We start from the raw sequence: 24,599 nt of genomic DNA, 5'->3' as shown, positions 1-24,599 counted from the left end.
GCTCTTGGAGGGAGGGAGGGGGCGTTATTTTAAGATGTTTTTATTGGCTTCAAAATATGAAGTGTCAGTTCCAAGGTCTTTTTTTCCCAGAGCAAGATAAACTCCTCTGGGCCATACATCACCGGGCTTTTGCATTCCTTGACAGGACCTCACATTTAAATGCCTTTGCAATACCATATCTGATGACTTATGGGAGGGTTGTAGTTTTTCAGGGGGATGTATCATGAAAAGCCCCTTTCAGTAGCATTGGGCTTAGTCCCAGGTTTGCTTCTTTAACACTCTGAATAGCAACATTTCTTCCTCTAAAATATATATACATATATCACTGTAACTGGCTGATTCCCTATTGATTTACCTGGTGATTTTATATTTGGTTGGGTGGGGGTTGCTTTGTTTCGTTGTTGTGTTGTGCGGCTTTAAATTAACAGCTTAGCTCCTTTGTGAATTTTACAGTCATTTTAGGCTCAGGCATGTTCTTTAAAGCAGATTAAGTCTGTGAAAATTCAGGTCAGAGGATCACATCAAGTTCTGTTAAAAGAAATTTGTTAAAGCTCCCCTCCCACTAACCTACTTAGTGTCAGGTCTGATTTGAAAGCAGGCCGCTTACAAGTGTAAAGAATTTAATCAGGTTTCCTCTCTTATTGAAAAAGATGAAAATCCGGCTTCTCTTTAAAATAAACGGCTTGATTTTTATCTGCGTCTGGGTCACGGCGTTCGTGTTCGTTCCTAGGGGCGAGTGCATTAGCAGGAGCTGGCTGTCGATAACCTGTACGGAGGGACTGCCACTACAGACAAAACAAGCATCTTTAGCACAAGTGGGCCCCAGTTCAGAAAAGCACTTAAGCACATGCTTAAGTCGATCCTTATTCAAGATGATGCTCAAACAAAGGCTTTGTGTTAAACGTGGGCTTAAATCCCAGCAAGTTCAATGGAGCCTCCAAAATCATGAGAAAGTGTTTAGAAATCATGAGATTTTTAAATAATGGGGTACATTTCAGGTTCTCTTTTCCATTGCAGCTATGAGATGTAGAAACTTATTTTTTGTGCAAATTAAAGCTTCTCTTCCCTGCATCTAAAACAGATGCATATAGGTGACTACTGCTCTGAATTTCCTGAATTGTCACTTTAAAGCATTGTGTCAATTGACCGCCATCTCCCCCTTTTAAGGAAGGTATTTGCAAGACCTCAGAAATATTCGTGTCAGAGGGAGATGAATGCGATAGCATAAAGAGATGTTTGTAATGGATTCCAGCGGAGGGGAGAGAGGGGGAGGGGGTCAGAGACCAGAAACATTACAAGGAGGTGACAATCCCCAGTGGGTGACAGTGAAAAAAAAACCTTCGTGTCCACACTGATGTGGATAGTAGTGGGCCATAATTTACAAATCCTGTCACTGTCCCCTTTGAAATAAAGAGAATCAATGTGCAATGCAAATAGCAGAGCAATAGACACAGCTATAAAGAGCATCAGGTTCCCTCTCACTTAAATGAACAGATTCGGACTTGTGGAGAGGAGAAGAAAGGCCAAAAAGAAGAGTCTGTTTTATAGTGGTAGGTAGATTGGCTTTACAAAAAATACCTTTCTGGAAGTGGATCCCTCCAACTTGCATATGTTGTATATTGAGTGAATAATACATGCAATGTTAAAATAATTATTGGCTTAAGCAGGCATCACTCCACTGCATATCCCTCAGGTTAGGTCACAGAGCTGTACCCACTTTTGCCGACAGGGATTCTCACTTTACTTCTACTGTCCAATGCCAGTCATGCCCATAAAAAACAGCTCCGGCTAACGACAACAAAGCTGTGGTTCCAGGGTTTGGAGTCTTTTCCTCCCCCCTCTACCGCCATCAGGCTTTTCTTCCTTTTTGTTCATGTGTATCTGGTGAAAATCAGCACGGTCACAGCAAGCAGTGATTTACAGCAGCGGATGATCTAGCCCTCTGTGGCTGCTCCTGTTGCTTACTTCTCTGTAGAGGCTAACAGGGAGAATGCTTGTCAATTTGTGGCTTTTTCTCTCCACAAACACATTTACGACTAGGCTGGTCAATTATCCCCATGTCTCCTATATCCATTTAGTGTAATTCCTATTAAGTGCAGTTCCACCTACAGCATTAATGGGAGAAACGCTGATCCACCCCAGGTCCCTTATTTCTATATTTAGCTAATGTAAATGCTTGTGATTCCAGCGCATTGTCAGGGGAACGAGATCTTTATAGACTACAGCGATTCCATTTGCCTTCCCAGGAGGGTAGACAAGCAGGAGCGAAATCCAAAAACTTACTCTTCAGCACAAGTATAAATAATAATAGTCAGAACTGGATATTAGCTCTGGCAGGGCCAGCACAGTTGCAGAAGGGCGGCCCGGTGCACAGGGGTCCAAGTTCGCGGTTGAGAGACCCAGGTTCTAATTCTAGTTCTGCCGCTGACCTACTGCATGACCTTGGTGAGTCACTTCATCTCTCTGGGCCTCTGCTTCCTGCCTCGTCTAGTTTCCTTGGGGGAAAGACCGTCTCCTCCATTGCACTACATGATTAGCCAGGGATTGGCATCCTGGTTTGAGCGCTATCCCAAGTCTGCGTGCTCCTGCAACAAAGTCGTGCTCACCCACCATAGTGCCCTCTCTGATTCTGCACTCTGTGTCTTGTGCATCTGGAGGTGTATTTCACGCTCCTCAATGCAGCGGTGCTTTGGGATTCATTCCCAGTCAAAAGCAAGAAAATTCATCTGACCCACAGGTGAATGTGTGCACAGGACACTGGAGGGCAATCAGTGCCAGAGTGATCGTACCTGCGTCGACACTGCAAAGCAGGTGGATTCTAGCACCAACTTTGCATTTTGGTCCACATCCCTCAGCAACACAAGCAGGTATGAGCCCAAAGCACAAAGATCCACAGATTTGCCTAAAGATAGTATGGGGTGGAAGGCTGGGCAGGAATTCATAATAGGGACCTAGGTCAAAACAGCAATGCAGATCTACTCTCCGTGTACACACAGCAGCTCAGGCAATGCAGCACTGGCAGCTGGCTAGGCCACGAGGCACAGCTGTTATACAGATAAGTGATACCAACTCAGCCACCCACCATTTAAATGCATGTTTTCCGATGAGAGGGGTTTGAAATGCTTTGTGTAGGCAGCGCTCACACACGTACACACATCTGGCTCAGAAAATGGGATTTTATTGGGCAGAGAAGTATGCAAAGTATAAACATGCAAACCGGAGCTGGAAACAGATAAGAAATCCAACCTCTACAAAGAATGTTAGAAATCAGTGTTCTCAACAATCTGTCCGCAAGACACATCTATGGGCCAGCTGTGGGCCTTGGGAAATCTGCTCCCACAAAGATACTGGGCGCCAGTGTATGCCGCTACTGAACAAAGAATCAGAGAATAAAGGAGGAAAGTAGAGCTGCAGAAAATGACAAAGCCGCCCCAAAGAAGTTTCCTCTTCTCTTCCTCTCTATACCTGGCACAAGACTTCTCTGTAGAGTTGGCAAGCCAGTCAATTGACTGCATATTTTTCGGCCGGTCAAAGGTTATACCCATTTTACAAAAACAAACTACATTTTTTTGTAGTTTTCTTGAGAGAAATATGACTTTTATAGTTTGACATATTTCTTAATGGAAAATTTGTGCTTCCTCTGTGTATTATTTGGACCTTTTTTTTTCTTTATAGTTTTTTGACTGGTATTTGACCGAACTGATCAAACTTTATTTGCCCGGTCAAATGCTGACCCCTATTTTTCTGTGCCTTGTCAGGCCAGGCCTCTCTTGGTCTGCTATCTGGTACCATGTAAACCAGGACAGCCTGTTCCATGGTCGGGTTGTTGGTGACTAAACTGGCATCTCCACCTGGACTAGCCTGGGTGAGGAGGGTGTGTGAGCACCCAGCAGGACGAAAAACAAGACCTGTCAAAGGGTGGATGAGCTCCCTGCAAGCCAAAAGCCATCCATACCTGGGGAGGAGATGGGCGCCACCAGGTCACTCTGCCCAAAGAATCACCGACAATGCAAAGCAACTCAGTTAGCCTAGAAGGGTTGTTACAGCATCTAAGGTGCCTCAATGGTCGCAGCAGATTGACCTGACTTCTCTGTGAACAGAAACACGACATATACCTACGCGTCTTGTCTCCCCAGCCTCCCCATATGACTTTCACATGTCACACGCTCAGATGTACAGAGGCACATGCCTCTTAAGCCTGATATGTTCCCAATTCAGAAAGAGTACAATGTTTGCTGGGCTAGAAATTGTTAGGTACCTAGTAGAGACTAGGGTTTTTCAACAGGTTGCTGCTTTCTCTCTCCTGGAGTTAGATACGGTACCTAAAGGCTAGACTGAGAGCAGAGAGGTGAAGTGCAGCCCTCTCCCAGGAGAGCAGTGCTGCTCTAGGGAGGAAATCAACTGGCTGCCCTCAAAATGACTAGCGAGCCTTTCCACGTGGCTGACAGTATTTCCTATGACCTCAGAGAAGCCTGGATCACTTGCAGCTTTCTACATAATGAACATGATATTGCATCTCATTAGCTCCTATGACTCAGAGGCCAAGGTCTCTTCTATGGCCTAGCTGCAATGTACACAGCTGGGGAGGGGCGGTGTCCAGCTGGCTCCAAGCCATCTTTATATTCTTTTAATCTCTGGGTCCCCAGATGCTAGAACAGTCCTCAGCCCTGGAGGCTGTTTTGCTTTCCTCCAATTGCCTATGAACCCAGCCATCTTGGTGACCTGGATTAGCCGGCACAGAACGACATCCAAACTGAATGTCCGCCGTCGCCCCCTCAGCTGGTTCAGCTGCTCTATAAGCTGCAGCTGCTTTGCTCCATCCCCTGAGTGCACTCCACTGTGCACCAGAGCCCAAGTACTGCACTTAAAAAGGACCACAGCATAAAGCCAGCCCCGCAGGTGGCCCTCGGAGAGGCTCCTCCAGCACTGCTCCTTCCTGCTGTGAGCGTAGGAGGGGATAGGCGCTACGGCCAGAGGAAAGAAGGATTGGCTGGCACATCCCCGCGCTATGTTGATGCTTGTCTGCTACTGCAACCAGTGTAAGTCTGACCACACATCAGGCTGCTGTCAGCACAGGGCTCCAGGCTGCCTGGAGAAGCGTTAGGATCAGAGCAATGCACAGAGGATCTTTCAATCCATCTTTGCATTCCTCTCCAATTTGGACTCTCAGCTGCACCCTGAGATCTGCCTTGGCACATAAATAGTCAGTTAATATGAAAAATGCAGAGGCCTCGACCAGAACACAGCTCATATCTATCTCTTCTTGGATGGCTCAAAGCAGGATATCAAATCCAAGCAACGCTGAGATCCAAGGTAGTGAGGAAGCAGATTCAGTTCCAAAGTCCACACTTCACAACTTGGGCCAATCTTTAACCAAAATCACCTGCGTCTCCTACTTTGCTCAGTACAAGTCAGAAATATACCTGTCTTTATTAAATAATTGCAGTGCTCAAAGGAGAGGTTTCTATTCATCAATCACTGTATTATTCATGCACAGTAACAGCCTCATTAAATCATATGAGAGTTGCACTAGGTTTTATATGCTAATGTAATACCAATGTAGACAATTACACAAACTTCACATAATATTTTTAAATAATCAAGTAGGTACTTAATTAGTATGCAGTGACTGTTTATTAAAACCTCAATTAATTCCTTATTTAAGACTCATGGAGAGTGATCAAACTGAAAATCCTGAATAAATCTGTCAGGAGAAGCAGAGGTCCTGGGGTTGCAGTGCTATCCTGTTCTACCGTGTTACTTCCAGGGGGTTCCCTGCCACCAGTTCCCCCTCTTAGCACCCTTCACAGCCAGTCTTTCTTGTAGCTCCTCTAGATCACTAGCAGTAGGAAACACTCAAGCAGTGCAAATGCTTTGATTCTCCCTACTATGCAGCACCCCACAGCAGTGTCACGGAGCCAGCAGTGGCTTGCTTGGACTGCTCTAGTGTCCATACAAGTCTGGTGCAGCTTTCTGCCCCATCTGGCTAGCCAAAACTTGCCATTATTATGTGCTGTAACTCCTCTGCATGGCGCGAGCCATCTCCCTTCTTTATGTGACTCGCCTACCTGCACGTTTTGCTGAAATGGACCCAAGATCAGAGTCCCTTTGTTGCAGAAGAAGCAAGATCTCATGCCTGTATACTGCTGACAACCAGGGGTGGATCCAGGATCTGGCAAAGTGGGGTGCAGGAGCAGCCACCCCTGCAGCTTCCAGCCTCCTCCCCACTCCCAGTCAGTCAAGGCAAACCACACCACAGGAGCCTCCGGGGACCATTTAAAGTCCCCAGAACAGTACAAACCCCCCATCTTCCCCTCTGGGCTCTGAGGCACATCCCCTTCCCTCCCCTTCCCCAAGTTATCATTGCAGCTTTCCTGGTTGTCCAGGAGCAGGGGAAACTTCAGAGTTGCTCCTGCCTGCTCCGGCAGGGCTTTGCAGGGACTGCACTCGGGCAGTGAGAGTGGTAGGCAGAGGAAAAGCTTCCCCCCACCCTGCCCGGTCCCCCCAAAAGCAGGTATGAGGGGGAGGCACCCCCCTCCTCATTACTGCTGCTACTACAGTGGGGCAATGCAACAGGGGAAGAGGAGAGAAGTTGACGTGCCTCCAAGCACAGAAGGAAAAAGAGGGGGGATTCTCATCTACTTTGGGGCCTTGAACTTCCCAGAAGCTCCCGTGATACAGTCCAGTCTGAAAGGGGGGTGCAGCCGTGCCACTGCACCCCCTCTGGACCCACCCCCAGTGCCAACAGTAGAGTGGGGCTCAGTTTCCTGTTGTTCTTCTATATTTCAGTTCATCTAACAGCTCCAATCCAGCTGCTACAAGCTGCTTCCCAAAGAAGACGGGTCTAATGTTTCATCAGGACAGGCCCAGCAGAGCCAACCTGTTTGTGAGCATGCACAAACACGTCACAAACATAGCCAAGTCACACATGTCTGGTTGCGAGAAACTGGGCTGCTCCTCTGTCAGAGTTGGGACTCCACCAACTCAGGACATCAAGGTGCAAACCCTTATGACTCATTAGCACTCACATCCTTAGTATATAGCCAGAATGTAGCTTTATCGGACCGTATATATAAAGGGATGATTGCTCCTGTTGTCAGCATTATCTTGCCCCAAGTAGGTCATATCACAAAGACATACAAGGCTAACAGAGAGCCAAATATGCCATGACGCCTCTGGGACTGTACCCAGAAATGCCACGAGTTCCCCATTATGGGAGTGCAGACTCCTGTTTGCCAGTTCAGATGCACAAGATGTACATGCACTTCCCCAAATGGGGCAAAACCTCTAAGAGACCAGAGGCAGCTGAGTGTCTCACTCCCATGACACAGCTCATCTAAGAAATGCCCCTTTGGGCTCTAGGTATGAGAACAATGGTGAGGTCAAACCACGCAGCTCCTTCTAGGGCCTCATCGAAAAAGCACCCCATAGTGATTTCACATTGACCACAGAGGTTATTGCAAGAGCTGCCCAGACTTCCCCCTTTAGATCTCTTGGGAGCGTTAGGTTTTATTTGATGGTACTCAAGACAGTCTCTGTGAAAAGGAGGGTTTTTTCCTGCTAGAAGACCGTTCACCTAGCAGGGACTCCATACAGTCTGCAGGAGAGGAGGACAGAAGCGTTCTCTGTGAAGACTGCTCTCTGTTGAGGCTGAGGTCCTTTGCTTTCTCCCACAGCATGTTCTTCGGCTGTAATTATGTACAATAAAACAAATGAGTGTATTGTGGAAAGAGTTGTTCTGCTCCGGCATTCGAGGAAGCAAACCACGCGGTGGCTTGCTTGTTCAGTGCTTTAGTACGATTGTTCCACTAGATGTCATTGCAGAGCTCAGAGCGGCAGGACGAGATCCACGGGTTCAGCACATTGGCAGAGTAGCACACAGCGCTACAGCATGCCAACTTCAGCATGGAAACAGCCTGAAATACTTGCTGCCCTGTTCTTCTTACTCTGGTTTAGAGATTAGCTTGTCTGATCAGCTTTGTTGAGGAAGAAGGGTACTGTTAGGCTTTTTGGGGAATTTTCCTTTTTTTTTTTCCATCCTGAACTGGAATGAACACAGAAATCACTGGCATTTTCTATAGAACAAAGGTGGTGGGATTAGAGCAGTGGTTCTCAACCTTTTTAAACTTGAGGTACCCCTTAATGGATTTGAGACAACCCTGGTTAGACTTAAGGCACCTGAAGGAAAATTCCAGCTCTTAGTTTTCATTCATTTTCTGACTGCAGAAAAATAATAAAGCAGTTTTTCGGTTGCAAAGAACTCAGGAAGACCACGACAGGTTAGAATGTTTTTAACACTAAAATCCTATTTGAAACCTCTGCGTTTATCTTGTGAATGATGTTTGCATACCTAAAAGTGGACCCCCCGGCACCCTTAAAAGGATCTCAAGGTACCCAACACCCTGACTGAGAATCACTGGATTAAACATAGGAAACCTCTAGAATTTGGGACCCAGCAAGACCTAAGGTCTTTGGGCCCAATTCTCTTACCAACGTACCAGTGCGACGTGCTGGCTTCAGCGGAGACTGTGCTATGCAGCCGTAGGAGAGTCAGGCCCCAGGAGCAGGTGTGTGCACATATGTATGTGTGAGCAAGTATGCGCATGGGTGAAAAGCGAGTGAGACAGAGACACTGTTTCCTTCCTGTAGGTAACCCCAGGCTGGCTAGACTGGCTTTCTCCTGGATGCCTGACAAATGCTTTGAATTCTAAAGGTCAGGCCCGCATGGACACTTCAAGACCTGTAGCAAGGAGTACTTTGGCGGCTCTTCACGGTTCCCCTCTGCTCACGCCTGGCTGCCCAAGCCTGCCCCATCTCCCCTGCCTCTGACATCCGAACTCCACGAGACGCAGGTGACATGCCTCCCATCCCCAGCATTAGCTGTCAGCTCAAACAGCAGGGAACAGCACGGTGACACAGAAAACGTGTTGGTCTGTAATAGCCTTCAGCTCAAAGCCAGGCAGTACCTCCGACGCAGGGGGCCTCCTTTCCAGCAGGGGTATTATTGGTACAGTGAAGAAGCAGCCCCATATTGTGGAGAGCCTTTGAGATGTTATTTTGTCCTAAATGTTCTTATTCAGGAGCTGTAATTCCTGCAAAAGAGGCCTGCCAGCAAGGCAGGGATTCTTGTAAGAGAGAAGCCAGTAGAAACATATTTTTTAGAGGGAAGAGCTCCACAGATGAATATTTCCCCCCAAAGAAACTTCTCCCCACACCCTTCTTCCAATAGGCTGCGAGGAAACACCTGCAGTTACTTAACTCTTCACATTTCCAGGAGGGAATCAATTCCCCCAGTGACCTGCTTTGATGATTCATACATTAGCAGGCGTGAAGTGCCTCTTGCACATTTCTCTCTTCCCACCGGCGGTCCGGGGGAGCCACTGATTGCACTTGTAGCAGACGGTGCTGGCACGACCCTGGGAGCATAAGAAGCCAAGATAAAGGGAAGAATGTTTAAAAGAGAAGTGACTGTGAATGCACAGAGCATACACGGAGATGGCTGTTTCTGCCCCTAAGATCTGCAAGGAACCGTGCATGTTTCTCATACAGCAGGCCAGATGTTCAAGAGCTCCGTGTGCTCAGTGCTGATCCGTGCTGAATATCTGGTTCCAGCATGCGTGGAAGCTCATCGGAATCTGCCCTGAGCTCTTGTGGAAATCTGTCGTTTCATACACTACCGATGCACCTGTCCCTGTGGTGTCTGAGAGCACCCAGGTGAAGTCTTCCTGTTACAGTAGCATCTAGAGGCCTCTGTCAGGATTGGTGTGCTAGAAGCTGTACAAACATGGGCTCCAGTCCTGATCCCTGCACTGACAAGGAGCTTGTTGCAGCACTGTGTGCCCCAAACGGCTTATGGGCAAAGGGATGTAGGTGGTCAACGGTTCCCCTGAGGAAGAGGAACAACAGCCTCCCCCCTTACCCTAAAAAACTGAAGCTGATTACCTAAGAGGAGGCCAACCATGACAGTTAGTCGAGACCCTGTCACAATTCGGCTCTTAAGGCTCAGACTTGTTGAAAGAGATAATGGGACAAGAAAGAACAGCCTTCAATTGCAGCAAGGGAAATTTAGGTTGGATATTAGGAAGGACCCTTTCACTATGACGGGGGTTAAGCATTGGAAAAGCTTTCCTAGAGAGGGGAATCTCCATCCTTGGAAGTTTTTAAGAGGTTAGACAGACACTTGCTTGGACTGCTTTAGACAGGGATGATCCTGCCTTGAGCAGGGGACTGGACTAGATAGCCTGAGGTCCCTTCCAGCCCTTCTGTGACTCTTGCATCAGACTGTTAAGATAACAAGACTTACCTTGATCTCCATGAATGGTGATTTTTTTCCGTCAATGACCCTTCAAAGGAAAGCCATTCCTCTATACATGCAAACGCAGTTCCATCAGCTCATGACCAGGATGCTGAAACAGGCCAGATACACAAACCATTGTTAATTACAGGCATGATTTCATTCTTTGGTTCAAAAACAGCTTTTGTTTGAAAACCACGACGTGTTAACACCGATGACATTTTTCATACAGCAATCTTGTGTCTTTTAAAAATATTTTAAATTTCTCAGCAAAAATGTTTTCAAAATGCTTAATTTAATGAAACCGAGCTGGTAAACAAAAAAGAAAATGAGGATGTTGCTGATCAACATTTGGGAAGGAACATTTGGGAGAAATATAAAAAATAAAAATGGAACTGTTTCAAACATGATGAGCTGAAAACAATTTTGAATATTTCACAAAAATATTTTCAACATTGTTATTATTATTATTATCAAACAACTTGAGAAAGGCTCCTTCAGAGATGGGGGCTCTGCTTTCTGTTCTCATTTGCCCCAACAAAAATCAAGCATAATGCCAAGTTTCATAAGTGAATGTGTAAAAAGAATCAGGTCCCTTGTCCCTTCATGGAATACAGAACTTGAGTTTAAGACTAAAGAAAATCAGTAAACATCTCCCTACTGTTGAAAGTGAATCTTACTCTGATATTAAAAAGAGCAGAAATTTCTTTTGCTCCTAAGTTACATTTGTCTGAATTTATGATTTTTTTTCAGATTTGTCACAGAAGGAATATGGTCAGAGGGAGATCTTAATTATAGTTTCTAATAACTATGCTAAACTATAACGCAGCACTTAGAGAAGGTGGCTGTGATAGCCATCCGAATACCAAACACACTTATAAAGACCACTGCTATTACAGCGCATGTGAAATGAAACCAGAATGATGAGACACTTCAGATAAATTATCATGTTACATTTTCAGATTATCTTCACTTCTCTTTTTCAGATCAGCTTAATTGCTTTGTCATCTTCATCTACTAAAGAGGGCTGTCAAAAAGCTGGTCTGTAGGATTTGAGGATGCCACCCCAGGAAACATCTCACAACTTTTTATCATTGCATTTTCTCCTTCTGCGCAAACAGCTAAGGACCCTTTAAGTGCTACACTGGGAAAAGAGATAGCACTACCCTGTGCATAGCTAACTACAGGTCAGGAGGGAAGAGAGCCCTTCATATATGACCAGCATTTCAAGGGGAAGACCAACATTTTGCACTTTCTTTTTTCTTTTTCTTTTTTTGACCTAAAAACTTTCTAAAACCAGCAGAAGAAAATAAAATGCCCTTGTGGGGCAGAAATGAACAAGCATGACATCCTGCCTTCTCTTTGCTAGTAATCTGCAAATATAGGATTGCCTCACTTAACCTCAGAAAGACTGAAAATTAGCCTTCAATGGGGGCAACACAAAGATTATATTAGAGGCAGGACTACTAGCTCTGCCTATTACTAAGGTTGCCTGGCATTTGCCACTATAAAACTCTGTTTTCAGTTTTTTATAATTGTCCCAGACTTTAACCCTTTGGGCTGAAGTCTTCCATGCCAGGTATCTTTCTTGGGCTGATTTTAGAAAAGCAAACCCAAACCCACCCCCATCCCACCCCGCTCAAAAAAGAAGAAAAAACCCAAAAACTTTTCAGCCAAAACAATTCAGAAGTTTCTGAAAACAGGGAAAATAATGCTGTTTTATCCATGTTAACAAATACCAACAACCTTTTCTTTAAGATCAGCTCCATATTTTTGGCAAAGGGACTGGAAATTTGGCATAAGTTGCAGAGAAGTGGCATAAGTCTGCGTCCATACAAGCTGGATTCCTAGCTGGGTCCCTACAGCTTGGCCTATTGGTAGCCTGAGTTGGTTATGGTGTCTGGGGCAGGAAAGATTTTAGTCTGGGGAGAGGGTCTAAGAAAATGAGAGAGTCTAATAAAAGGTATCATCTCTGAACCAAGAGTTGTCGAGTTTTGCATTTCTAGTCTGGGGAGAGGCATAGTCCATCCTCTCCGTGAGAAGATAAGCTGTGTGCCTGATATGCAGCTACTCAACAGTTGTTCCATTGATTTTTTAGTGGATTCAGACTTTGAAACTTTTACAAATGTAAATGTCATGCAGGGCTGAAAATCATAATTATTGACATTCTTCATCAGTAACAGTAATTGAACAACAAACTTGGCAATCCGTAGTAAGCCTCCCTTAAATGGTTTAATGGCTTATTATGTCTCCAGGCTGCCAATCTATCTCTTTCTCTTCCTACTTCAGTCACTTTTATGTTTGCAGTCCACACGTAATGTGTTTTTTTCTTTTTTATAGTCTCTTTCCTTTAACAAGCCTCAGAGCCAGCGGGAACATACTGTAAATGAGATATGGCATCTCAGTGTGGCCATCCTAGGAACATATATTCAATAAATATGCAAATCCATTCAGCTACATCTCTCCTCAGGTGGGAAAAGGTGTGGGAATATAGTCAAGTATCGCTTTAAATTACCTTCTCTGTGGAAAAGAATAACATTGTAAAGAACCTAGAAAAGGGTGCAATGGGACTGAAATTAAAGCCCTTTTTTCTTAAAAGGAATTTATCATGCCTCTGCCTGCAATGGCCACAAATTTGGGGGGCTGGGTTTATGAAGAAAATGGATCCCATCTTTGAAACCAAGCAGACAGCACACATTCTGCACTGGATTACATACAGTCCTGTAAGTCATTTGGCCTAATTCTGACCTTAAATTACAGCCCTGTACGTCCAGAGTAATCCCACTAATGTCAACAGAGTTGCTATGGGCTTACACTGACATAACTGAGCCCAAGCTCTAACCCAACAGGACTGCAGAGGAGGAAAGAATTTGGCCCTTTTTGATATTAGTCATAAAGCACATTCAGGCAACTGGATTCTGCTGTCTTCCAGCTGGCTGCAATGGAAACGCCCAGCTACAAGGGAAGGCAGTCTGGTCCCCTGTGTTTTGAAGATTCAGGGGTATAATAATAGTATAATAATAACGGCGTGATTTCTCAGGTTGCTGGGTAGTTTCGGTGTCTACCCAAGGTATTATTCTACTGAAATAAATGGAGCTACTCCACATTTTTGGAGCCGCTCTAATTAATTCTTGGATTAATGTTCCTAAGGCTATTTTAACCTTAGGCCATCTGCTCAGCACCCTTTCCCCCAGCGGGAAGCTGGTTTAGAACTAGAGCCCAGCAAACCGCAAAACTGACTTGGCCTGGAGGTTTTGTGACACAGACCAAACTCTGCTTAGTGTCAATACCATTGGAGGCGCGTGGCCGTTCTGAATGAGCCTTGATCCCATTCCAAGGACTGGGGCACTACGTTCATCTTGGAGCTTCTAAGTTTTATTTCTGTTTCAGGTTCACAAACAAATATTCAAAAGCAAAACTCAAGGCAGGTGAACAAGTCCTGCACTAGCCAGGACTGGGAGAAAGGATGATGTGAACTCCTTCCACGTAGACCTCCTGGCTTTGCACAGCTCTGATAGGTGCAAAACAGTCCTGGCACAAACATCCAGAGACACCTGTTAATATGTAAACCCCAAACATTTTAATTATAAATCCGAAGCTCAAAGCTAAGTCCAGTGCCTGCAGTCTGTCAAGCTGGTTGGAGGTGTCTTGAGATTTGGCTGTCATCAGTTGCCCAGTATTTCCTGGGTTGGAAATGCTACAAGGATAAGGCAAAAGTCCAAACCTGTTCTTAGTTTAACCAGACTTATTTGTCCTTCCTCCATATTTGTCCATTATCCTGATGCTTTATTCATTATTGCTGCAAATTTTTAATTAGCTTAAATCTAGACACAATGTCCAACACTGCAACAGCTACAAGAATTAATTAGTCCCTTCCCCACTCCCATTCCTCCAAGAGCAACCTGCATTATTTTTATTGTTTCAAGTGGCTATAGTGCTAAGCAGGAAAAGGCTGGATGGTGTGATGGACTACAAGGCTGGGAGCAAGAATTCCCAAATTCTAATTCTGGCCCTGATAGCACGTCATTTTGGGGACAAAGGCAAATTGTGTGATTACATTGATGCCAAGATCATCCCTCAATTGGCCCCAGACACATCAGCTGTGGAGGGCTAGTGGGTACAGGCCTGAGGTCAACCCTGTCTGGGTGGATGTAGCCTTTGGGCCTGCTTCCAGCATTTTCCTTTCCACCGAGTTATTACTTATTTACTATTTGCATTTTAATAGAATATACAGGCCCCAGCTAAGCTCTAAACTGCCAGCAAGTAGTGAGCAAGGGTTTCTTCGGTGGGCATCTACTGCTCTAATAGACTCACAGGGAGAAAGGGAGCAAAACCAAAGTGACTTACCAACAGTTCCCCAGCACGTAAGAAGGGGGACTGGGAACCAATCCCAGATCTCACTAGTCCCAGACCAGTGCCCTGCCTGCAGGTCTCAAAGCCTCTCACCTGCATGGAAGAACTGGATGAAAAGGTGGCAGAATCTAGACCTTTTAGTCTCCATACCTCAATGTTCCCATCTGTAAAGCTGAGCTCAAACCCACTCCCTGCCAGAAGAGGCTGTGAATATAAGCTAGATAAAGTTTGTGCAATGCTGAAGAAATATGAAGTGCTCTAGAAGTGTTGAGTGCAGCTGATAAAAGGGAGATACCCACACACAAAGGAGGAAACAACCCTTAGGACAGAAGGAAGCTTTCAGGGCAGAAACAAACAGGATTATTAAACACTTTCTCGGCTTCTCCAGCAATGGCTCCTTTAAGATACTGGCTAAGCAAGCTATTCTTTGCAGCTACAGGTAAGCAACTTTTTAAAATATTGATCAGGTAAAAGCAATGCGGGATTTTTCCCCCGTGCACAGTAACTAACTTCTTTGCAGTTGTCAGTCGGTGGGCTGTGATGTGCAGTTCAAACAGGAGAACTGAGAGAGAGCGCGAGGTTTCACCAGGACTCTGCCTACTCCTTGCACTTAGACACAGGCACATACACTGACACACAAGGATCCCAGGATGTGACTGGCTTGGAAAATAAGGTCCTTTTCGAGGACATTTTCCAAACAAAATAGCAAAAATTACGTTAAAGAAAAAAAAAAAGCATGGAAGTCAGTATCTGAGCACGTTTCCATGGCTGGGAATTGGTCTTCCTATTACCCAATTTATTGTGCCATTAAGCAGATTTGGGGAAAGAAGGAAAGAGTTTATGGAACACTTGAAATCTGCATTAAAGAGGAATTTTCAGCTGGAATGTTATAAAGCCCTTAAGAGGCGGTGGTGTTTTGTTCTCTACCCTGCCAACAGGCTCAGACAAAAGCCAGTTAGAGCATGAATGGGCTGTGATTGTTATTTCAGTGACGAAGGAGTCCTTCCAAGGATAGAAAGTAAGACTTTAAACTTGTCCCCCATCAACGCAGCATACTGCAGTGCAAGCAGATATAAACTAGGACATCACTGTCCCATTCTCCCCACCAACCCCTCCAAAACCACCAGTGTTGAATAAGCTTGTGTTAGAGCGTGCCAGTGTGAAAAAGCAGGGCCCCCATTAGTCACATACTCGGGTCACTGGAAAGGCTGCTATTGTTTTCAGTGGGCTTTGGATCAAATAGAGAGTAGAAATGTCTTTGTCATTGCTATGTGCCATACCACCAAGAAAGACAAATTAAGGCAGAAAATAAACTACTTGGGAAGGACTGAAATCTGGAACCATTATAAGAGTTTGTGGGAAATTTTCTGACCAACTATATATCTATGTATACATAAACGACGCGTGCCCCCGGAGGCTGGGGGGGCACGGTGACTGCCCGCAGGCAGCGATGACAGTGGCAGCAGCAAGCGGGGAGCTCCGGCAGGCAGCCATAGCGGTGTTGGCACAGTGGCGTGGAGGGGGTGGCGAGCGCCGACTGCACACCTGTGCCACCGGCAGCGTCCAAACACAGGGGGTGCCCGTGCACCCCCTACACGTCACCAATGTAGGGATAGATAGATAGATATTTTATGAACAAATGCTTTTTGTCTAAACAGGAACTTTTACGACACATTTCAGCTTTCAACAAATTACTTTAGGGGTTTTTTTGTATTTTGCATCAAAAAACTATTTTTGCTAAGAGCAACTCTGATTTTAAAAAAATGCTTTCATCTAAATATTTTTCCACAGAAAAAAATAATTTCCCTGACAGTTCTGATCATCATTTAACAACCTCATTGACATTAATTCCCCCAAACCCTCATTAATCTTCTTCCTCTCCACCCAAGAGCAGTGTACGGAGGCTGCAGTGTGATGAAGACTCTGCCTGCTCAGATGGAGAACTCGCTTTGGGTCACAAGGGAAACAGTCTAGCCCTCCCAGGGTCAGCCGCTGGAAATCCCCACCTCATTTGGCAGAGTCTACCGGCACGGGCATTTCTCTTCAGGAACATCTCAGGATTGCAACGGCAAGGTCAAGATGGAGCTGGCTGGCAAAGCTGGGCTGTGTGGAAACTTAGACAAGATCAGTAAGCCTCACACCTGGCACTAGCTGTTGTTAAAAGCCCCACCAGTTGATTATTAGCAGTAATTGAGTTGGTCTAATAAAAGAGATCACATTTCCCAAAAAACCTTGATTAGCATTAAATGCATTCACAAGGAAAACTACCAACCACCCCTTCCTATAGAGCTGTTGACTCTTCTGCTTCCACATTCCCTTTTCTTTCAGTAATGATGTATTCCCCCAGCAGCTAAATGCCATTGCCTCCGGCAAGGGTGTCCCTTTCACATGAGGGACCGCACTGCTAAATCGCCCTCAGCTATATGGAAACCAGCCTGCTGCTGGGTCTGCCTAGCTTCTTTCATATTCATTCCATCATCATCTTTGATGTGCAGCTATGTACTTCTCAAGGACCAGGAAGGACTGAGCTCAGTCTATGGGAGAAGAGGGACAGTGGTGATCAGCAGTGGACGTAGATAGGTAATGATCCTAACTGTGCAAAACCTCAGCATGCTGAAGCACTCTGTAAGAAAGCTGCTTTGGATCAGCTGCTGCTGTGACGTGGGTTCCCAATGACTGCTATGACAGGCTAAATCCAACCCCATCCCTTACTTCAGCCGGGCACATACCCCTGGAACAGCACGTTCTGGGCTTCTGCTCTTTCTTGCAGGTAAACTGAGTGAGGGGATGAATTCTGCTTGAAAATTGGAGGATTGGGACAAAAGAAATCTCATGAGGTTCAACAAGGTCTTGCACTTAGGATGGAAGAATCCCATGCAGGCTTGGGACAAACTGGCTAAGCAGCTGCTCTGCAGAAAAAGACCTGGGGGGGACAGGGGACAAGAAGTTGAACAGGAGCCAGCAGTGTGCCCATGTTGCCAAGAAGGCTAATGGCATCCTGGGCTGCATTGGTAGGAGTGTTGCCAGCAGATGGAGGGCAGTGATTCTTCCCCTCTTTTCAGCACTGGGGAGGCCACATCTGGAGTCCTGTGTCCAGCTGTGCGCCCCCCGCTACAAAAAGGGTGTGGACACATTGGAGAGAGTCCAGTGGAGGGCAACAAAAATGGTTGGGGGGCTGTGAGATATGACTTGTGAGGAGAGGCTGAGGGAACTGGGCTGATTTAGTCTGCAGAAGAGAAGACCGAGGGGGATTGAATAGCAGCCTTCACCTCCCTGCAGGGGGGCTGCACAAAGGATGGAGCTGAGCTGGTCTCAGTGGGGGCAGATGGCAGGACAAGGAGCAATGGGCTTAAGTGGCAGCAAAGGAAGTTGAGGTTGGATATTAGGAAAAACTCTCTCACGGGGAGGGTAGTAAAACACTGGAGCAAGTTCCCCAAAAAGGTGGGGGAAGCTCCATCCTTAAAGGTTTTTAAGACCTGGGTGGACAAAGCCTCGGCTGGGATGATGTAGTTGGGGCTGGTCCTGCTTGGAGGAGGGGCCTGAACTAGATGTGACCTCTTGAGGTCCCTTCAACCCTCATTTTCTATGATTTTATGAAAATCTCTGACCTGGTATTATATTTTCAAATTCAGTATCAAGCCAGAATTAACCTTTTCCTGTCTCTGATCATTAGTGGATCAGAGGCTGAAGGCTGGGCTTAACAAAATAACTATCCATGTTTATTTGCTGCAGAAGCCCAGGGAAGCCCTGAAGAATCATTCCTTTTCATGGCTTATCAATGCGTATATGGAGACTGACTTAGGGTTAATTTTTTGATTCTGAACCCAGCAAGATACAAGAGGAAGGAAAGGCTGGTGTTCTGCGAAGCTCTCTAAAGCCGGTATGTGGCCAGGCAGCATGAACAGGAAAGAAGAACCACACGGCTCTTGTACTGCCCAAAGCTGCCAAATCTTTCCCATTTCAGATGGGACTTGGCTTAGTGCGTGTAGTAGGGAGAGGCTTTCAGTGTTGCTCTGCAAAAGAAAAATGAAGTCCTTTAAACTGGATAGTCACAGCCTCAGGGCACTTTTGTTTTCATTTTCCTTATTATTTTGCGGTGCAGGGGGAGCTGGGGGGGGCAGATTTCCCTTTGCTGACTCATTTGTATGTTATAAAATGTCTTCAAACTGAACCAACCAACAGCCAAGGCCACCACAGACCAGTGTGCCAGAGCGTGAGTAAATAAAAGCACGTATAATACTCATTCTATGCATCAGGATCCAGTTCTGTAATGGTCTTTAGGTACTGAAAGATGCAGGTAGGAGCCTAAGGAGATTTAACCTGGCCTAAGCTAGAGGGACATCTAATTTCTGTTGAACCATGAGCACTTAAGTGCACTGTGTAAATCCTCTCTACCTGCATTTTTCATACCTAAATAGCTTAGTAAAACTGGCCCAAGGTCTCCTACTCCTCAGAGTGCTCGTGTTGTTTGATGTCAGTGTTTTGGTTCAAAGTCCCTTGTAAGAGCACAAATCAGAGCCAGATCCTCGGAGCTCCTCAAGGTGTGGGCCAGGCAGGGAAGGTAAGAGGCTTTTTGCAATCCTTTGATTCTCCCAATCCAGGAACTGCAATTTAAAGCAGCCCAGCTGCTCTGATTTGTGCTCTCAGCAGTTCACTAGCCCAGGACTGCTGCAGGGCTCCCTGAAGTTTGTTCCTTTTAAAATCAGCCGTCCAGCCTCTTTACCCTGCTGGGGCAGCTCACAAGTTTTGGGGGTGGATGGCAGGATCACATAGCCCTTGTAGCTCTGAAACGAAAAGATCATACCATGCATATTTAAGAGGCCCACCTGACTACTGCACACTCCTTTATTTTACCCTGAGACACATTTAAACTTCAGAGACTCAAATGAAGATGCCGCTGAATTTTTCATGGAGGGGCCAGAACTGGCTTGTCGCTGATGGCTGATAGTGTGAGAGGAGCATTTGATCACAGTCCTAATCAGACTGAGCAGCTCCACTGGAAACACAGAAGTTTCTTTCCTTTTCATTTCTTTTTTTTTTTTTGTGAAGAACACAGCTGTGTTTTCCTAGGTGCATCTATAACTGAAATGCAAAACTAAGTGGACCAAATGTTTGCACCTCTGAATGACTTCAGTGTGATCCCAGGAAGACTGGCGGAATCCTAATCCAAACTAGGGCAGCTCTGGAGACCATTTAGCAAATAATTAATTAGACTGTCCGTGACATGCACATGCCTCCCTCCCATCTCAAATACCACAACACTTCTCCGCTGCATTCAGGAAATTCTGCAAGCAATGGAAAATATTTGTGTAATGGTGGGCTTACAGAGTAGGCTTTTGGTGTGCTGAGTCACTATGTTCACAAAGGAAAAAAGGACAAAGGGTGTTAAACATAGATGTTCTACTTGGAATCTGCTGAAGGACAGGCATGTATTTAGAGAGAATATAAGCAGTTCTTATGAAAATGCCCTTATTGGTGAGCTATGAGATAATTTTTCAGCTCCCCAAGGACAGCCTTCAAATAGCTTTGCATGTTTTCTCTGTGCAAATATTCCCACATATAGTTGCTAAAAGGTTTAAAGGATTCCTGTGTCCTTCAAGGAAAGTTTTGAAGAAACAGGAACTTGTTGCCTGACAGTCAAGAAGTACTTCTAAGTACAAAGGCAGTCATGGAAGGTGGCTGAAAGATGAGAAAAATAGAGAACGATGCTGGGACAGAGGCCAGGGTGGAACAAATGCAGAGAGAGGAGAATTAAGAAGGAAAAGCAAACTGCTCAGTTCATTTCAAAGCCAAGGACATTCCTTCTTCTGTGGTAGGTGAGGAGCCCATATGTGTATGTGTGTGTGTAAATACACATTATATATGTTGTGTGAGAAATGGACTGTCACATTTCAGAAGGAAATTTCATTCTGAAGTGCCACAAAATTTGGAAAGGTAAAATGTTCTGCAGGACAGGGAAGACATTTTCCAAATAAAACAGTTTTAGAAGCAAACAAGCAGGAAGGAGAAAGAATGGCTCAAAACTCAGCACTTCTTTGCAAACACTGGAGAGTTAAGAGACAATACCTGACCTGATCAGTCTGAAAGTTTTAGTTCCTCCCCACTCAACCTGCAAAGAGTTTTGTCCACAATGGTAAACCCCCTGCCCGCCCTGCAAACACAGAACATGGGAAGGCTGGGAGTTAAAAGAGTGTCTTCACTCGAACAATCTTACTTGAGAAAGGGGGGTAATTGTTTAGACAGAGTTAGGCATTTCTGGAGTGGCTGAAGAAGTTGGACCTGCTCCACCTGGGTAGAACAAGCTAGTAAGTAAGAGAGACACCAGCATGGGGTGTCATTTTAAAGCTCCTGTTGCTTGCTTTTAAACTAAATACTTTGGTTTAAGAACACTGGCTGCTGCACGTGCCACTTATCACAGACTCCCAAAGGCACTGATAAAAAACCACAGCGCCAAAACTTAGTTGGACCTGCTGAGTAAGCATGGTTGATACACAGGGATGAGAGCTGAAGGTGGGGAAGTGAGGACTTTCACCAAGCAAAGGTAAAGGCATGAAGCCTCACACCTATGAGCATGCACTCGGGAAGGCAGGCAGGGAACCAAGATGCAGCTGGCCCATTTAGCTATGATATCCCGTCCTGCTCAATATATAAGGGCTGCTCACAGCTATGGACAGAAGGCCACACAAAGATCCCCTACCTGTCCCCTCATAATGAGCATGTGACTCAGCCGGCATCCACAACAAAACACCGACACTGCTGCTTGTGATCACGAATGGAGAAGTGGGTTGGGCCAAATCCTGAGATCTTGAGAAATAGAAAAGGCCTTAGGAATAGGCCTAAGATCATATGGGGCATCTACCTGTTCAATTAATGCACTTAAGATAATATGCATTAAATCTAGTACCTCCACTGTGAGGTACTAGGAAAATGCGCATTAGTCTGTCTTAATGCATGTTAACTAAAGAGCACGGTTTTTAAGTGACACAATGCACATGCACCTATTTTAATGCACATTAACTAAATGGCACATTTTTCAGTGATGCTTTAATGCACATCAAAATAGGCTAATGCACATTAAAGTGCATGTGAAGACTTGCCCACTGTTATTATCATGATTAACTGGATTTCTAATATACTTGCACCCAGCTTCCATACTACAGGAAGTATTTACCAGCTCCTGTTGTCTCCTTTTAGCTCAATGTAGTTGCAGTTCTCATACCCAACATTTCAGTTTCACCAAGATGTTTTACGTTGCAAAACAAGTGTGTGTGCAGGTGCATTCTTAAGCACATGCCTTGAATGGTATTTCATTTACCAGGCAGAAAGGAGAAACCCAAGAGAGGGATTTCTTTCTTTACAAAAAGGAACTTATCCATAATCTTAATTGTGGGCAGACTGGAATAGAAAGGATGACAAATAAAAAAAAACACCTACAGAAGTTGGGTAAAAGACAATGTGATCAGGGGGAAGACGGATACAGAAAGCTAAGCTCACAGCAGCAGCTGCGGATCAGACGTTCTCTTTCAGTATAGAGGTCTGCCTTACCTTGAACCTGGCAAGCTGCATGCTTAATGGACCTCCATTGGCAATCTCTCAGTACACCATTCTTTTTTTTACCATTAAACAGCTCTAACTGCTAATAGCATAAAAACATTAAAAAATTCTGAAACATCCTTCATGTGCAATTAATACCAATGGGGACTGAAAGGCTAAGTGAGACTCCTACTCAGAGGAGCTTGAGAGGATTAAGTGAGTCCTGAAAGATGTGTTTGTGTTTCAGAACAGCTCCGAAAGGCTCAGCACTTCTGACCAGTTGAGGAGCGCAGCAGTTTTGTAGGGAAGTGCACGTCAATTATAGCAGGTACTCAGTGGCAAAAAGCTAAATAGTTTTTGAAAGATCTGATTACCACATGCTTCCCTTTTATTAGCCATTCATTTTATCCCTGGATGGAGTCATTGGATGTGCAACTATAATTGAGTTCTGTCCCAGGGGTGAGGTCCATTTGGTGACTTAAGCGCAGTCACTTGTCATGATGGATTTTTCCACAAATGTACGTTTTTCAAGTTTGCATGTCTTTTGTCAATACCTCAGCTCTCCAAGGGACGGCATGTCAACTTCCTACACTCTTACATTTGACTGTTACTGAAAATCCGTCTGCTATGGTTCTCTGAAGCCTACTTGATGGGAAAGGCTTTTTGACAACTCCTGACTCTCCAGAGCTCTTACCTTGATCTTCCTTCTTGAGCCCTTTTATTCAGGGAGGCAGCATTTATACCGTTTTTCTCCCCTCCTAGTCTTCCAGTCTAAATCTGCAGCAAACAGCTGTAAAGGCTACTAACCTTCTCTCCCTGGATTCACTCCTCCCCGTGTTTGAAGGTTTGCATTAAGCTCATGATGAAGAGTGGACTAGTAAATGAAACCTACTCTTGAGAGTGGGAGAGGAAAAAAAACTACAGGAAACACAGTGGTTGGCAGAGCTAACTGCAGATGATCTTGTGTGGCCCATGAGCTTTATTGGATATGTTTTGTGCAAGACAAAACTTTGGATCGGTCTGTCTGTCATATCAAAGGGATGCAGTGCAGCACAGACACCATGTTGCTCCAAAAACCCCTCTAGAGGGTGAGAAAGAGAAAACAGAGGAGGGCACTGGCGACACGTAGGGGGTGCACATGGGTGCACATGCCCCCCCTGAGCTTGGTGGTGCCCCCCCCTGCAAAAAGCATTGCCGACACTGCTGGCAGTGTCTGCAGGCAGCCACCACTTGCCACCCCTGCCCCCTCTCAGCTGACACTGCTGAAGGCGTCTACGGGTGGTCCCCAATTGCTGCTGGCGGCATCTGTGGGTGGTCACCGACCGCTGGTCGACACTTGCCACTCCCACCTGCTGCTGGCGCCTTTGCGACTGCCTGCAGGAGCTCACTGCTTGCCGCTGCCACGCTGCCACCGCTGCCACCTGCGGGAGCTCGCCATGCCCCCCCAGCCTCCAGGAGCATGTGGCGTTCATGGAGGAGGGGTTGACTGCCCAAAGAAAGCATTTAGATAGATTCTATCAGAATAAATTCAGGATGCCATGAAATAAGGTCAAGAATCAATTCAAGGAAGAACCAGCTGTCCTAGCCTTTAGATGAGCACCAAACCTTGCTAACCTCATCACCAGAAGAAAACTCCCTGTGACCCAAAGCATACCCAATGGATCCAGGCCACGTCAGGACAAGAAATGCAAAACCTGCCAACACATCTCCACCACCCCCACAATAACCACACCCCACCACAGAACCATCCCCATCCCTGGATCTCACATCTGCACCTCCAGACATGTGATATATCTCATTCAGTGCACCAAATGTCCTGATGGAAATTTGTAGGAGAAACCAAACAACAACTGCACACCAGAATGAATGCACACCGAAAATCCATCAAAGACAAAAATATGCAATTACCTATGGATGCCCACTTCTCATAGGACAGCCACTCCCTCTCCAATCTCTCAGTTGTAATCCTCAAAAGGAACTTACAAAACACCTTCTGTAGATGAGCCTACAAACTCCACTTCACGGACTCAATACAGACATTGGATTTATGACACATTACAATCTGCCTGACATCTGATTCACCAGGTACCTGCCTAACCTTATCACTTACACTTTTTTTCCCCTCCCCTCCTTTTCTACCTTTTGTCTTCCTAAGTTCCAGCTATTTACTTTTTCACAGACTGCCTCTTTTCTACCGTGGAGAACTCAGCTAGGGTAGAGTCTCCCTTACTTACCTTTGGCATTATTTCCCCATCATTTCTCCCCCTCCTTTCTCTTCTCTACCCATTGCTTTCCTAGTTTCCACCGATTTACATTCTTACTGACATCCTGCCACACTTCTAGCTTCTTTCATTCCTTGGAGATCTCAGAACAGCACAGCACGAGTGACTGGTGCCTCCCAAGTTGGGGGGGGGGGGGG

At 45.5% G+C, this 24,599-nt stretch overlaps 1 long non-coding RNA gene across 1 annotated transcript in view; it reads left to right on the top strand.

Moving 5' to 3' along the window:
* Positions 1–19,155: 19,155 nt before the first annotated feature.
* Positions 19,156–24,599, top strand: part of LOC112551676 — a 6,657-nt gene continuing 1,213 nt past the window's right edge. Inside the window, exons 1-2 of the long non-coding RNA XR_003095981.1 lie at positions 19,156–19,208; positions 22,428–22,508. This is a non-coding gene — a long non-coding RNA (uncharacterized LOC112551676). The remainder of the gene's footprint in view (positions 19,209–22,427; positions 22,509–24,599) is intronic.

The sequence above is a fragment of the Alligator sinensis genome, unplaced genomic scaffold (genome assembly GCF_000455745.1).
Source record: "Alligator sinensis unplaced genomic scaffold, ASM45574v1 scaffold1035_1, whole genome shotgun sequence".
Taxonomy (NCBI): domain Eukaryota; kingdom Metazoa; phylum Chordata; order Crocodylia; family Alligatoridae; genus Alligator; species Alligator sinensis.
The sequence above is the reverse complement of the archived record's forward strand: the minus strand, read 5'-3'. Positions and strand labels throughout refer to the sequence as shown.